Below are 11,856 nucleotides of genomic sequence, written 5' to 3' on the forward strand. Positions count from 1 at the left end.
AGTTATTGTCACTCATGCCATAGTTATAATACTGCTAATTATTTTGGATGTATAGATCATCGTGAACAGTGATCATCTTCCACACAACAGGTGTGCTTATCCTGCCAGTAGTTGGGTCTTCTGTGAAAATTGTGTTCTAAAAACCTGCCAGATGAGATAGACTAACATGCATAAAAGGAAATAAATGTTATTGAACTGTGATGCCCATGTGTCTGTCAGTGACCTTTAATGAACTTAACTTTCATGTATTATTTTTTCCTCCATTCATTTATAACTAAAGCTTTCCCATCATCTTTTGATGGTATAATCATGTTGATCGTTACTTTATTGCTTCCTGAATAGTATTTATGCATTGCAATGTGGAAATGCATATACTGAGGAAAAAAGGTGTGCTGGATGTTATCTCTACCAGTAAAGGTGCTTGTTTTCTCAAATAAGTGTAACACCACTGTAGTTATATCATTACACTGGTTCTGGTAATACCTGATCTTAGGTGCCTTTTAGTCTGAAAACCAATCTAAAACTATACATTAACAAAAAAATCCTGCCAGCATTTCATTTAAGTTGCTGTGCATTTTGTTGTCATTAATCAGGGGATGTTTTCCTTAAAAGAGTTCAGTTTTAATGAAGAAGTACATCTTGTTTCAACCCTTATGGTATTAGAGCAATTCTTTTTTCACAGTTTAGAACAACATTTCTTTAATGTTCTTACAGGATGAGAGAGCTGACAGTTATGGTGAAAAAAGAGGTGAATGTATTGTTGTGTTTGTAGTAGGTAGCTTAAGATAAAAACATCTAGTGAGTCAAAGAATGTTCTTCTGGATGTTTAGGTATAGCCAGTTCTAAAATAATCTGTCAGAGCATACGATGATGAGTCCATTACATAATGCTAGAAGTAATGTTGATAAGCTATTTTTGTCAGAGTTGACTTAGCAAGTTTTTCCTATGAGTAGTGTTTTCTAGGAAAAGGTATACAGCACAGATAAAGGTATTAAATGATCTTAGTTTTAGATAGATAAATTCTGTCTTCTTGGGATGATCTGTGTTCTGGTTCATATCCAGTTCTTGAACTTTATAGATGTAGTACAGAAACCCCTGTCTAAAGAATTCTACAGGAATCACCCAAAGCATGTTACATTGTGCATCCATCTTAACTTGTCTCTTATTCAATTGTTTTGACTCACTTCACATGAATACTAGTGCCTCTGGTGCATTTTCTCCAGCCAGAACTGATCTAACACTGGTTCTAAATTACTGGAGTAAAGAACCTCCTAAACAGGTTTTTTGCAATAAAACAAAAAAATAGCCCCAGAAGACCATCTTAAATAATTGTTTACTATTTAGCAGGGAGGATATTAAATACTTTGGTTATGAGCTGAACTAAAAGCTAGTTATTCCATTACCAAATCATGATTTCACTGTTATCATGACAAATATCTGGATAATCAGTTTGGTTTTTAACAGGTGGCAGAAACTGAGAGGCACTCACAGGGTCTGGGTTACAGCCTACTGATGGGCTTTTCCCACAAGAGGAATAACTGGTCTAGGATTTAAACTGTGAAGTTCATGTATAGGTCTTGAGAAATATTTGGTAGTCTTATTTAAGCCAGTTAGTTTAGTGAAAGATTTGATTTTGGAAATAACTCTCACATGTATGGTTTAGAGGCCAATTTGAATATGCAAGTCTCCTTGACTCTGTGATTAAATAGGAAGATAGATTCTGTTGGTGGAGAAGGAAAAAAAAACTTTAAAAAGTAATATTTTTTTCACCATTCCTGTGGTAGAAGTAGAATTCTGTTTTTATTTGGTTAAATGATTAATTTAACAATAGGGAGGAATGAAAATTGAGTAGTTGAAGAGGAAATTGTTTATGGTGGGCATATCTCAAGAGCTTCAGTATATTCATCACCTAAGCCATCTGGCTTAACAGTGAAAGGGAAACTTAAAGGGAGTGAGATTAATAACACTTAAATTGTGGGGTTTATTAATTTCTTAAAGTAGATGGGACTGACTTCTGTCAATCAGTGCCAGAAAAAGAGAGTAATTCTGGTATTTCTGAGGAAACAAGATGAGGCAGAAATACACATTTTAATGCCAAACCATTTCTCTTTGTCTGCTTCTGCCTCCTCACAGAATGGGTCAGGTTGGAAGGGACCACAGTGGGTCACCTGGTTCAACCTCCCTGCTCAAGCAGGGTCATCCTGGAGCACATTGCACAGGATTGTGTCCAGATGGTTCTGGAATATCTCCAGGGAGGAGGACTCCACACCCTCTTTGGGTGATCTGTTCCGTGTGTGGTCACTGTGCAGTAAAGAGGTTCTTCCTCATGCTAAGGTGGAACATCAGTTTCTGTGTGCATCAGTTTCTGCCCATTACCTCTTGTCCTATTGCTTGACACCACCAAGCAGAGCCCAGTTCATCCTCTTGGAACCCTCTCTTCAGATACTGATACACATTGATTAGGTCCTGGCTCCTTCAGCCTTTCCTTGTAAGAGAGGTGCGCCTCTCCCTTAATCTGGGTGCTGAATTGGTGTTTACCTGGCAGTGTTACAGAAGAAATAGCTTTTTTTCTAATTGTAGGTATGCTTTATATAATTGTAGGTATGCTGTTCTTCTACTGTAATTCATAATTTACACTTGCATAAGATTTTTCAACATCGGGTTGATTTTTTTTCTTCTAGTTTGAAGAATTGTTTTGATTTCCCTCCCCATTTTTACTGCCTGAGTTTAGCTGTGTTTCACGAAAGAAAATTTTATCCTCTCCTAAAATGTTTTAAATCTGAAAGATAGTAGAGCATAAAATTCTGTAGGTTGGACTCAGTGATCTTGGAGGTCTCTTCCAACCTGATTCCGTGATTCTAGAGACTTTGGTTTAACTATAGGAAGTGATGACCAAAAATTGTTTTAATAGAAAAACATTTTTTGTGATTTGAGCTAATATATGACTTCTTAAAAGCATTTTGCTCTTGATTTCTGTGCCCCTTCTCTTCCCTGCCAAGCCTGTTTTCCCTTCTCTGTGTAATATTTGTCAAGTTGTAATTGGAAGAAAAATTATACTGTACTGTTCTTTGTTCACTGGCAGCCAGTTCATTTAGTGAAACATTTCCTAGTTTTCCATCCTTGTTTTCTTCTGGACTGTATATTTTTTTGTTTTTCTAAGCTTATTTATTCTTCTGTGTTCCCTACAGAAGGACCATGGGGGTAAAGGGGACTGGTTGTTTCTATGTTTCCTACATGCTATTTCTTTGCCAGAATCAGCAGAAACAGAAGGTGCTACTGTGTGATGTCCTTGTCATGATCCAACTCATCAGCTGCTGGAGGAGTGAGCACTGTGAGGATGGGGGAGTAAAAATTGAAGTGTTGGGGAAGGAATGATGAGAGGCATGGATTGGCATAAAAAGAGGAGTGAAAAGTGCTTGTGCTTAAAGGTTACGCAGCTGGAACCACTGAGCAGGATACCATTAGAAAATAAGCATCTTGTTTGACTCGCAGGCCTATGTTAATTAAAATATAGAAAAGTTGGAACTCCTGAAACACTTAGAATTTTAATTGCCGACATGATTATATAAATTACGTAACTATGTTCTTTTTTTCCCAAAAATCAATAAGAATTTAACTTGCTGTGCTCTTGTGAAGCTGGTAAATATTGCCCTTGTTCTGCAAATGAAACAGGTTGAGGCCATGGCAGGGTAATAACTTATTCAAGGTCCTTGTTATTGTTTAGAAGTTAGAATTAGTATGTAATACTGGAAATGGATAGTGTGTTTGTAGCTTTGAAAAAAAATATGTCTAAATCAAATTTACTATTACAAATTTAGGGGTCTTGTGACTTGGAGTTAAAATGCAGCCACTAGAAAATGTGCTATGGATTGTCCATTTGGCTTAGGGCAAGTGATAGTGTTCAGTGGTCACAGGCTGCCTTCTTCCAACATCTTGGTGTTTTAGTTGCTTAAAGTGACTGCTTTTAGAGATCAGACCTGGAGATGGGCCTTTAATATCTCTTAAAAGCTACTCTGTTTCTTAGTTGGCAGTGGCCTAAAGTAATCTTGACACCAGCAGTGTCAGAAAAATCAGCTACAGAGATTACCTTTGTGTGCTGAATGGAAGTGGGAAAGTCTTGGATGTGCACCAACATCTTTTAATCTGTAACAGATAAATCTTTTGGTATACCAGTTCAGGTATTCTGAGAAAGTTCAGGACTAGAAGCAGTATATTCTACTTGGTGTATGATGTAGCTAGATTATTTTGGTTAGTGCATGAAATACTGTTTTTAGTAATAATGAGATTAGTTTAACCAGGGCCAAGCTTAAACTTTGGCTTGTCTTTCTATTCAGGTCTTATATATATAATTTGAGTCGCAAAGTCTGTGGAGAATTGTTTGTGGTTTTTTTTTAAGTTTCAGGTGTGTCTAAGAATAAAACCCCCATCTTTCAAGTAAAGTAATTTTTGGAGTGTCAGTTCTTAATTTTGATGTTTTGTGTAGTTTGGTAGTTATACTTTATTAGGCTTTTTCCATAAGGACCATGTTTTGTATACTACTAAGCACTTTAACTGCTTGGGCAAAACTGTGTTGGTGGTACAAAACAGGCTGGAGACTATATCTGACTCTCTTGTAATTGGACAGTCATTTGGCCCTGCTATTGATACTCCCTTCCACAATTAAGGAAGAGATCCTAGTGATATAATCCTTAACTGCATTAAAGAAGTTTTGGAAACCCGTTAAATGCTTTGGATTAAAGGACAGCATTTCTCATGAACTGCCAATAAAAACCTTGGCTTCTGAGCCATAAACAGGTTGTGTCAGTTAGTGAATATTTGCAAAGTCTGTGGTGATGAATGTTTTTAAGCAAACTTAAGGCAAAGAACTGAAGCTTGAGTCAGCTTGAAGTTCACAACAGTTTATAACATTGCCTAAGTTTGGTAAGGTAGGAATTTAAAAATGTAGTAAGACATTTATGGAAGAAATTCAGTCAGAATTTGGGAGGGGTAGGAGAGGAAGGAATGGGACAACAGATAGGAAGCCCAGAAATAAAGCCCAGGGTTGATATGTTTCTGGGAAGAAACCAAGCTACTGGAAAAGTGGATTCAGCTGTGATTCTCACAAGAATACAATCCTAGGGTCATCTTTAAATGCTGTGGAACTTTTTCTTGATCTGATATATTTGTGACAAATATAGAGTTTTTTTACCCCTTGTTTTCCTCAGCTGGAAACTACAGGACTTTTTTTCTACCTCTTCTCTGTTGTTACCCTGTGAGTATCTCCTCTATGTACATTTTTCAGATGTTTTGGGGTTTTTTTGTAAAGACAAAACCAACTGTTGTTTCACTGCTGACTGTGTAGGTTCTGAATAGCATCACTGAAGTTGAAAGAAGTCACTTGAATTCTCTCTGCTGAATGACACTATGGCTAGCAGAGAGGACTTTAAAAGGAGAGGTTTGGTTTGGTTTGTTTTTGGATTTCTTTTTCAATAAACTCCATGGCTGTACTTCAGGCCTGTGTTTGTCAAGGAGAACTCATGTACTTTGTAGGCATGATGACTGCTTTTCAGTCTTGTGTATGTAAGATGTTCCCTTGGGGAAGTTTAATTTAGTATTGAGCCACTGCTAACAGGCTTAGCACCGTGGTATCTGAGCAGTCAGGGGTCAGTTCTATTGATAATGCTAAAGTGGCACTTCACAGATTTTTTTAGATTAAAGCTTGATTGCATGTAGGTCTGCTAACAAGTCTAGAAAAAAACCTATGATAAATAGGAGAACTTCTAAGCAGCAATAATAAAAATGTCAGATGAATAAATAGACTTGATTTTTATATTTGACTTAAGTAGACTATCTTGGCACTCTAATAACTCTTCTTCTCAGAGATATCAAGTAAAATACCTGTTTGCTACTTAAATTTTCCAGTGATTCTTATAAAAGCAGTGTTAGTTTTCCTGAAATATTTTGTTCAAAACACTGTTTATTTTATTAATAAGACTAAAGCATTTGCAGTAGGTACCACTGGTGTTAGGGTTTTTTTTTTTGGTTTTCAGACAGTGCATTGAAAAATCATATAAATGTAATTTGTAAAATATGAAAGGTTAGTAAGTTTGAATCTTGCATACTCTTGAATGTTATAGTGCAACTCTAGTGTTGGTGCAGCTGTGTTTTGCTAAAAGTCAATTCTGAAAAATTCTCTTGGGAGGCCTTGAAAAAATGGAATGGTTAGTTAAAAGGTGGCCAAATGCCCTTTTGTGGTGAGAAAACAAAAAGTCATGTGAGTAAAAGGGACTAAAATGGAGCAGAATGAGAAGACGGTGGGTTTAGATTTAGGCATTTTTATGTAATGATGTAGTAATAGCGTACTGCTCTATAGCAGGGGCAGAAAAACTAAAGATTCCAGAAAAATTTGTTTTAGAGAAAGGAGGGGTTTTACTAGTAGTTTTATCTTGGCTGCTTTCTCAGAGGTATTGTGTAGCATCTGTGCAGTGCCATAAATGTTGTGTCAAGTCAATCCTTGTAATCCAGTGTTACACAAAGAGCTATTAAAACACTTTGTTTAAAATCACAAGTGTTTTTTGATTTGCAGTTCATATTACAGACTGGTGTGCAAATGTATATGCATTATATACTGCCTTTAATGCTTGCAAACTGTACATTTTTGAAAGTATGGCATATGGAGAGGTTAGATGGTGAATAGCAGAAAGATAGTGGCCTGTGGTTCTGTGGGCAGGTTGTGATTACATGCACATGACACAATTGTGTCAGTCTTTGTACAGTTCCTTGGACTGGATTCTTGATTGTGAGCAACTGGTAATTATTAGTGGAAGTCCCTGGGGCTCTGCTGGGGTGCATCTACTGGACTGTAGATGCTATAAATAGCAGTAATTTTTGTAATGCTGTATTGTGTACTCTTATGCTTGCTTTTATCTACACTTATAACTTTATGTACATTTACTACTTAAAAAATTTACAGTTCTTCAGGACAGCTATTTCTGGATGTATTGTCAATTACAGCAATTAATAAGCTTTGATTTCTGTCAAGATTAAGCAATCTTAGAAAGTGTAGGGGATCTTCTATTTAGAGATGTTAGAACTATTTTGGTAATGAGATTTTGAATAATTCTTTAAACATTTGACATGAATGCTATAAGTTACTGAAATTGGTTTGTACTTCTAATTTAATCCTTTGAGTACCCTTTTATTATCTTGTAGCAAAAGTGACAAAATGTCTTTATTTGATACTCAATGTTTGCATTCCTGTATGTAAGAAACAAGCCAATTCCTGCCCTGAAGAACTTAACCTAAAATATTCTTTTAAATAGCATCTGAGTATTACCTAATACAACCACTCCTGAATGGACATCACCTCAGTGTTATGATTAAAAAAAGTCAGTACATTCTCCATGACACATGTCATATAAAGAAAACTGTTTGGAGGGCTTGAAATATTCCATAGCAGTGAAAACCTTAATTGAAAACATTTGGGTTGGTTTGTTTTTTTTTTTTTTTTTTGTTTTATTATGTTTCATTTTGCTTTCCTTTCATTGGGAAATCTGTGATAATTGGAAGACTTTGGAAATTTGTAATGCATCTTCAGAAAATCAATTTCTAATCTGTGGAAAATTCTTGAGTGCTAGAAATTAAGTGTTCACTTAGAATGGAAGCTGGTAATGCCAAGAAGACCTGTTTAATGTTTTGTAAAATTCTTGATTCTTCTGTATTGGATCATAGTATTTGTAGGGCCTGTTTTCAAACCATATGATTAATTTTTATTCTTTGTGAATCCTTGAATAGCATAAACTAAACCAGGACTCGTTAAAATGTCTCCATTTATTAGCTGACAGCTGCAAGTTCTGATTAAGTTATTTTCCTTTAGTAAAAAAGAAAAAGACAAGAACTAAGAATAGTGTTATTAACTGGTTGAGAATACCAGAATATGAACCATCTCTGTATTTCAGATTCTGTATTTATGCAACAATTCCTCTTCTGCATAGCCTGCTTCTTCCTTTGATTTGCACATCTTGCCCAGTTCTGCATCTTTGCCTCTTTGATTGTTTTTTGTTATGTCAGTTTTTGAAATCAAATCCCATTTTTGAACTGTCTTTTCTGTTTTGAGCTTTGTTGTCATTTTCACAACTCTTCATGATGTTCTTCAGCCTCTTTTGTGATGGATCCTGAATGACATTTTGCCTACTTTGTGATCTTTTTTAAAATTGTACTGTTTCCCCTTTCTCTGTTCTTGTTGGGCAGCCATAAGATGTTTATCTCCTTTCAAACTCAGATTTCCCTTTTTGATTTCCTAAGTGGTATCAAACTATTTATGTTTCTTTCATGGGAAGAAGGGCTGGTGACAGCACTTGTTTATGCACCCTGTTTCTATGCAGGACTGTATGCTGTGCTGTGTGACTTTCCTGACTGTTCTAAGCCCTTGTGGTAGAACCTGTGCGAGTGACTGATACTTTCTGAATTGGTACTTACACTTCCCTGCTCAAGAACTTTGATTAAAACTGGTAGTAAACTGTTGTATGCAATAGAGCTGCGTCGCCTTTTTTTTTTTTGCTCCAGGCCTTTAGCTGTTCCTAAAGCCTTAGCCTTTGCAGTTAACACATGACTGAATACGCTGTTGAAATCTAAAAACTTAGGACAATCAATTGGTAGAGAAAGATGTTCAAGTCATGTTGTTCTTGACTGTTTCTAACCTACTTCTGTGAATAGGGAATTATATTGAACTGCAGTAGAGTCTTTTACACTAAGTAGCCTAATACTGTTATATGATACAGTATAATGTGTTAATATATGTTTGCTATTTTCTTTGCCCTCTACAAGAAATACCATTTGCAGTGAATTTGCTGTGTAAACCCCCGTAAAAAAAGAAGCCACCTAAATTTATTTTCTAACTGATAGTGATCTTCCATTCTTTGCTTGCTCAAGTTTGTTAACAGTTTGTGGCAAGGGATGCTTTCTAGCTACATGAGGAAGAAATACATTAATTATCTATGCCATTAATGAGTATAGATAATTAGTTATATAATTATATATTAACAAATACATTAATTTATACATTCATTGCTTGCTGTCACAGGATAGCATGCTACATTTCATTTCTAGCTAAATTCTTGTCTTTCATATTCATCTCAGCCTAATAAGGCACAAGGATCTGTAGCCATTTCTTGCAGAAATTAGGAAGGAGATTTGTTTTCTTTGCTTGGGGTTCTGTGACATCTGTAGCTCCTTTTCTGCTTTTTGGAAAAACCCTCTGCTAAGAGAAGTATTCTTACTCCTTTCTAATGCTCATGGCATTACTGAAGTGTACTAGTAGGAAACTGATTTAATGGTTATTGTTTTTTTTCCCTGCCTGTAGAGTTTGGGCTTTTGGAATTAAATGTCGTCTTGGTACAAGCCAATTCAGAAGTTCAGAAACTTTGGAAGACTGAGCCGTCCTTATATTCACTCATTTCTAGTATTTGAAGTATCACAATTCATATTTTTAGGAAGTAATTTTTGATTCTACAGATAGCCTTTGGGTTTTTGAAGATTACTCAAAAAGAAGTTTAAATTTGCGAGCATGGTAACAAGTACTATGCCTTAAGTGGCTGTGATTTCCACAATCTACTAAACGTGGGTGAAAATTCAGAGAAAAGAAAGCTTGTATTTCACAGTCCTTGTCCATCCAGTGGAGAGAGTGCTTGACTTGGAAGTATTGCAGAGAATATAATTATTTGATTAATACTGTTAATTTTGGAGGGATATTGAAATAGGAGTTAACTTGGCAGAGTTTTTCCAGGGATAATTCTATAGAGCTGTTTGCTGAAGCTCCCTAGTTTTTTTTTTTGGTTTTATAGTAGCTCGAAGTGGTGAAAATTAAATTGGCCTAATTAAAAGCAGCCTCGTGAGAATATAGATAGCAAATTACATTTCAATACGGCTTTAGGTCAAATTAATATCTTCTTGTAAAGTAATTGTTCTGTTCCTATTTATATGTAGGTCAGCCAGTGATGAAGTCGTTACCACTTTGTTTTGGAGTGGAAGGTTGGAGCATTGTCTGTTTTCTGGGAAAATTTTGTTTTATCTTCAAATTGTTGTGGAGAAAAGGAGAAGCTGAAAGATCTTTAATTACCTACTAAGTATTTGACATGCAAAAAATGAGTGTTTTGACTCTTGGGTAGTTTTGGCTTTCTTCATTTGACAGAGTATGATATGCTAAAGAACAGTTTGAGTATAATCTTCTTAATTTCTTGTGAAAACTGTGGAACTCTGTAGTTCTCCAGATTCCAGTGATGCTTGCACACTTTGGCCTGATGTTTTGAGTGAAGTTTTGTTCCTTTGTTCTCTGTGTTCCCTTTACTTTTCCAAATCTGAAGTTGTTGTTTTTTCACATGAACGTGACACAATTTAACTGTTTGCAGTTGCTTGTATTTTCTGTGTTCATATTCACCAACAAAGGGGAAGAAAAATCCTTCCTATTAATGAAGTGATTAAATTGGAGATCTTAAGTGTCTGATATCCAGTTTATATCAATCCCAAAAAACAAGATCAGTGTGATATGGTTTGGCTTTTTCTTTCTCTTTAATATCTTGTTAAATGTAAGGTAATGTAATTTCTTTGTTAAGATGTTGACTCTTAACTCTGAAAATCCCAGGGCACCTCAGTCACTTGATAAAGTCTTCAGTTGCATTTTATGCTTTCTCCCATACTCTTTAGATAAGCTTTTGCACTATATACTTCCAAAGCTTCCTTCTTTGAAATGCTCTCTGAAGCTCTTCAATTCTACTTTTGTTATGCATAAAGATCTGTGGTTTGTTTCAGGTTTGTGTTGTTTTGGTTTTTTTTTGTAACTTGTCATTGATGTGTCTATTCTCTTGCAGTTGTTTATATTTTCTACCTTGTTTTGTACTTGGATTACAAATTTTCTGGACATGGTCTTGGTTTAATTTTTACTAGTGTGAGGTTAGTCCATATAACAGTACAGTCATGGGGTGTATTGATTGAGAAACTTTACTACAATTATCTTTAAAGCTGAAAAGGACAGCTGTCATGGTCTCCTCTGTAGCTAAGGGAATAGAATAAACTTCAGTTTGTGTTGTAAACCTAGAAAGAGGTTTTGTAGGTGAAACCGGTATGTTAACCTAAGTGGAACAAATAAATATCTTGTAAATTTTTTGTGACTCTTCCAGAAGCAGTGGAGGAGCAACCTTTTACTCGCAAAGACTTCCCAGTGTGAACTCTTAATTGCATCAGAACTTTGTTTTAGCGGTGGCAGAATTTTATTATTCTCCTACTAAAGGTTGTGTTGCGTCAGAATCTTTCTGGGAAACCCCTTTCCTTGGCTTTTCGAGAGTTCATTATTCATTTATGCACTTAAAATTACAGGGTTCTGAGAATTTTTGAGTGATGCAAGCTTTAGAAATGTGAGCTTTGAAGTGATTGGATAAGCAGATTGGGTTGTTGCCTCTAAAGAGTAGCAGCTGGGAACTGCCAAAAATGAAATTGTGAATTGCGCCTTAGCTCATGAAGTGAACACTCTAGTTCCTGTCACTGCTTTTCTCTCAAGTTTTATTTACAGATTACAATGTTTTTGCAAGCTCTTACAACGAGATCTTTTATTGTTTTCTATGGTTTCACATACATTTGAGGTTTTGCTTTTCTCCTTCAATTAACAAGATTGTTAGTTTTCTAAATGTGGCACAATCTATTCTCTGCCTTACCTCGTTTTAAAAACTCGCTGTGTTTGTTTCTAGCACTGTTTATTATCTGTCTGTCTGACATACTGCAAGGTCTGTTAGGGAGATTATAAAATGGAAGAGAAAATTTGAATAGTCTCACATGTTACAGATGGAACAGTTGGGTAAAGCTTAAAGCAACCTAGTTATCCTTAAG

The 11,856-nt window shown here is 35.7% G+C and overlaps 1 protein-coding gene across 1 annotated transcript in view; it reads left to right on the plus strand.

Annotated features, from left to right (window-relative positions):
* The window catches only part of PPP3R1 (protein phosphatase 3 regulatory subunit B, alpha), a 38,928-nt gene that overhangs the window by 1,329 nt on the left and 25,743 nt on the right, over window positions 1-11,856 (plus strand). The gene's annotated exons all lie outside the window — the stretch shown is intronic.

This window comes from Aphelocoma coerulescens, chromosome 3 (genome assembly GCF_041296385.1).
Source record: "Aphelocoma coerulescens isolate FSJ_1873_10779 chromosome 3, UR_Acoe_1.0, whole genome shotgun sequence".
Lineage (NCBI taxonomy): Eukaryota > Metazoa > Chordata > Aves > Passeriformes > Corvidae > Aphelocoma > Aphelocoma coerulescens.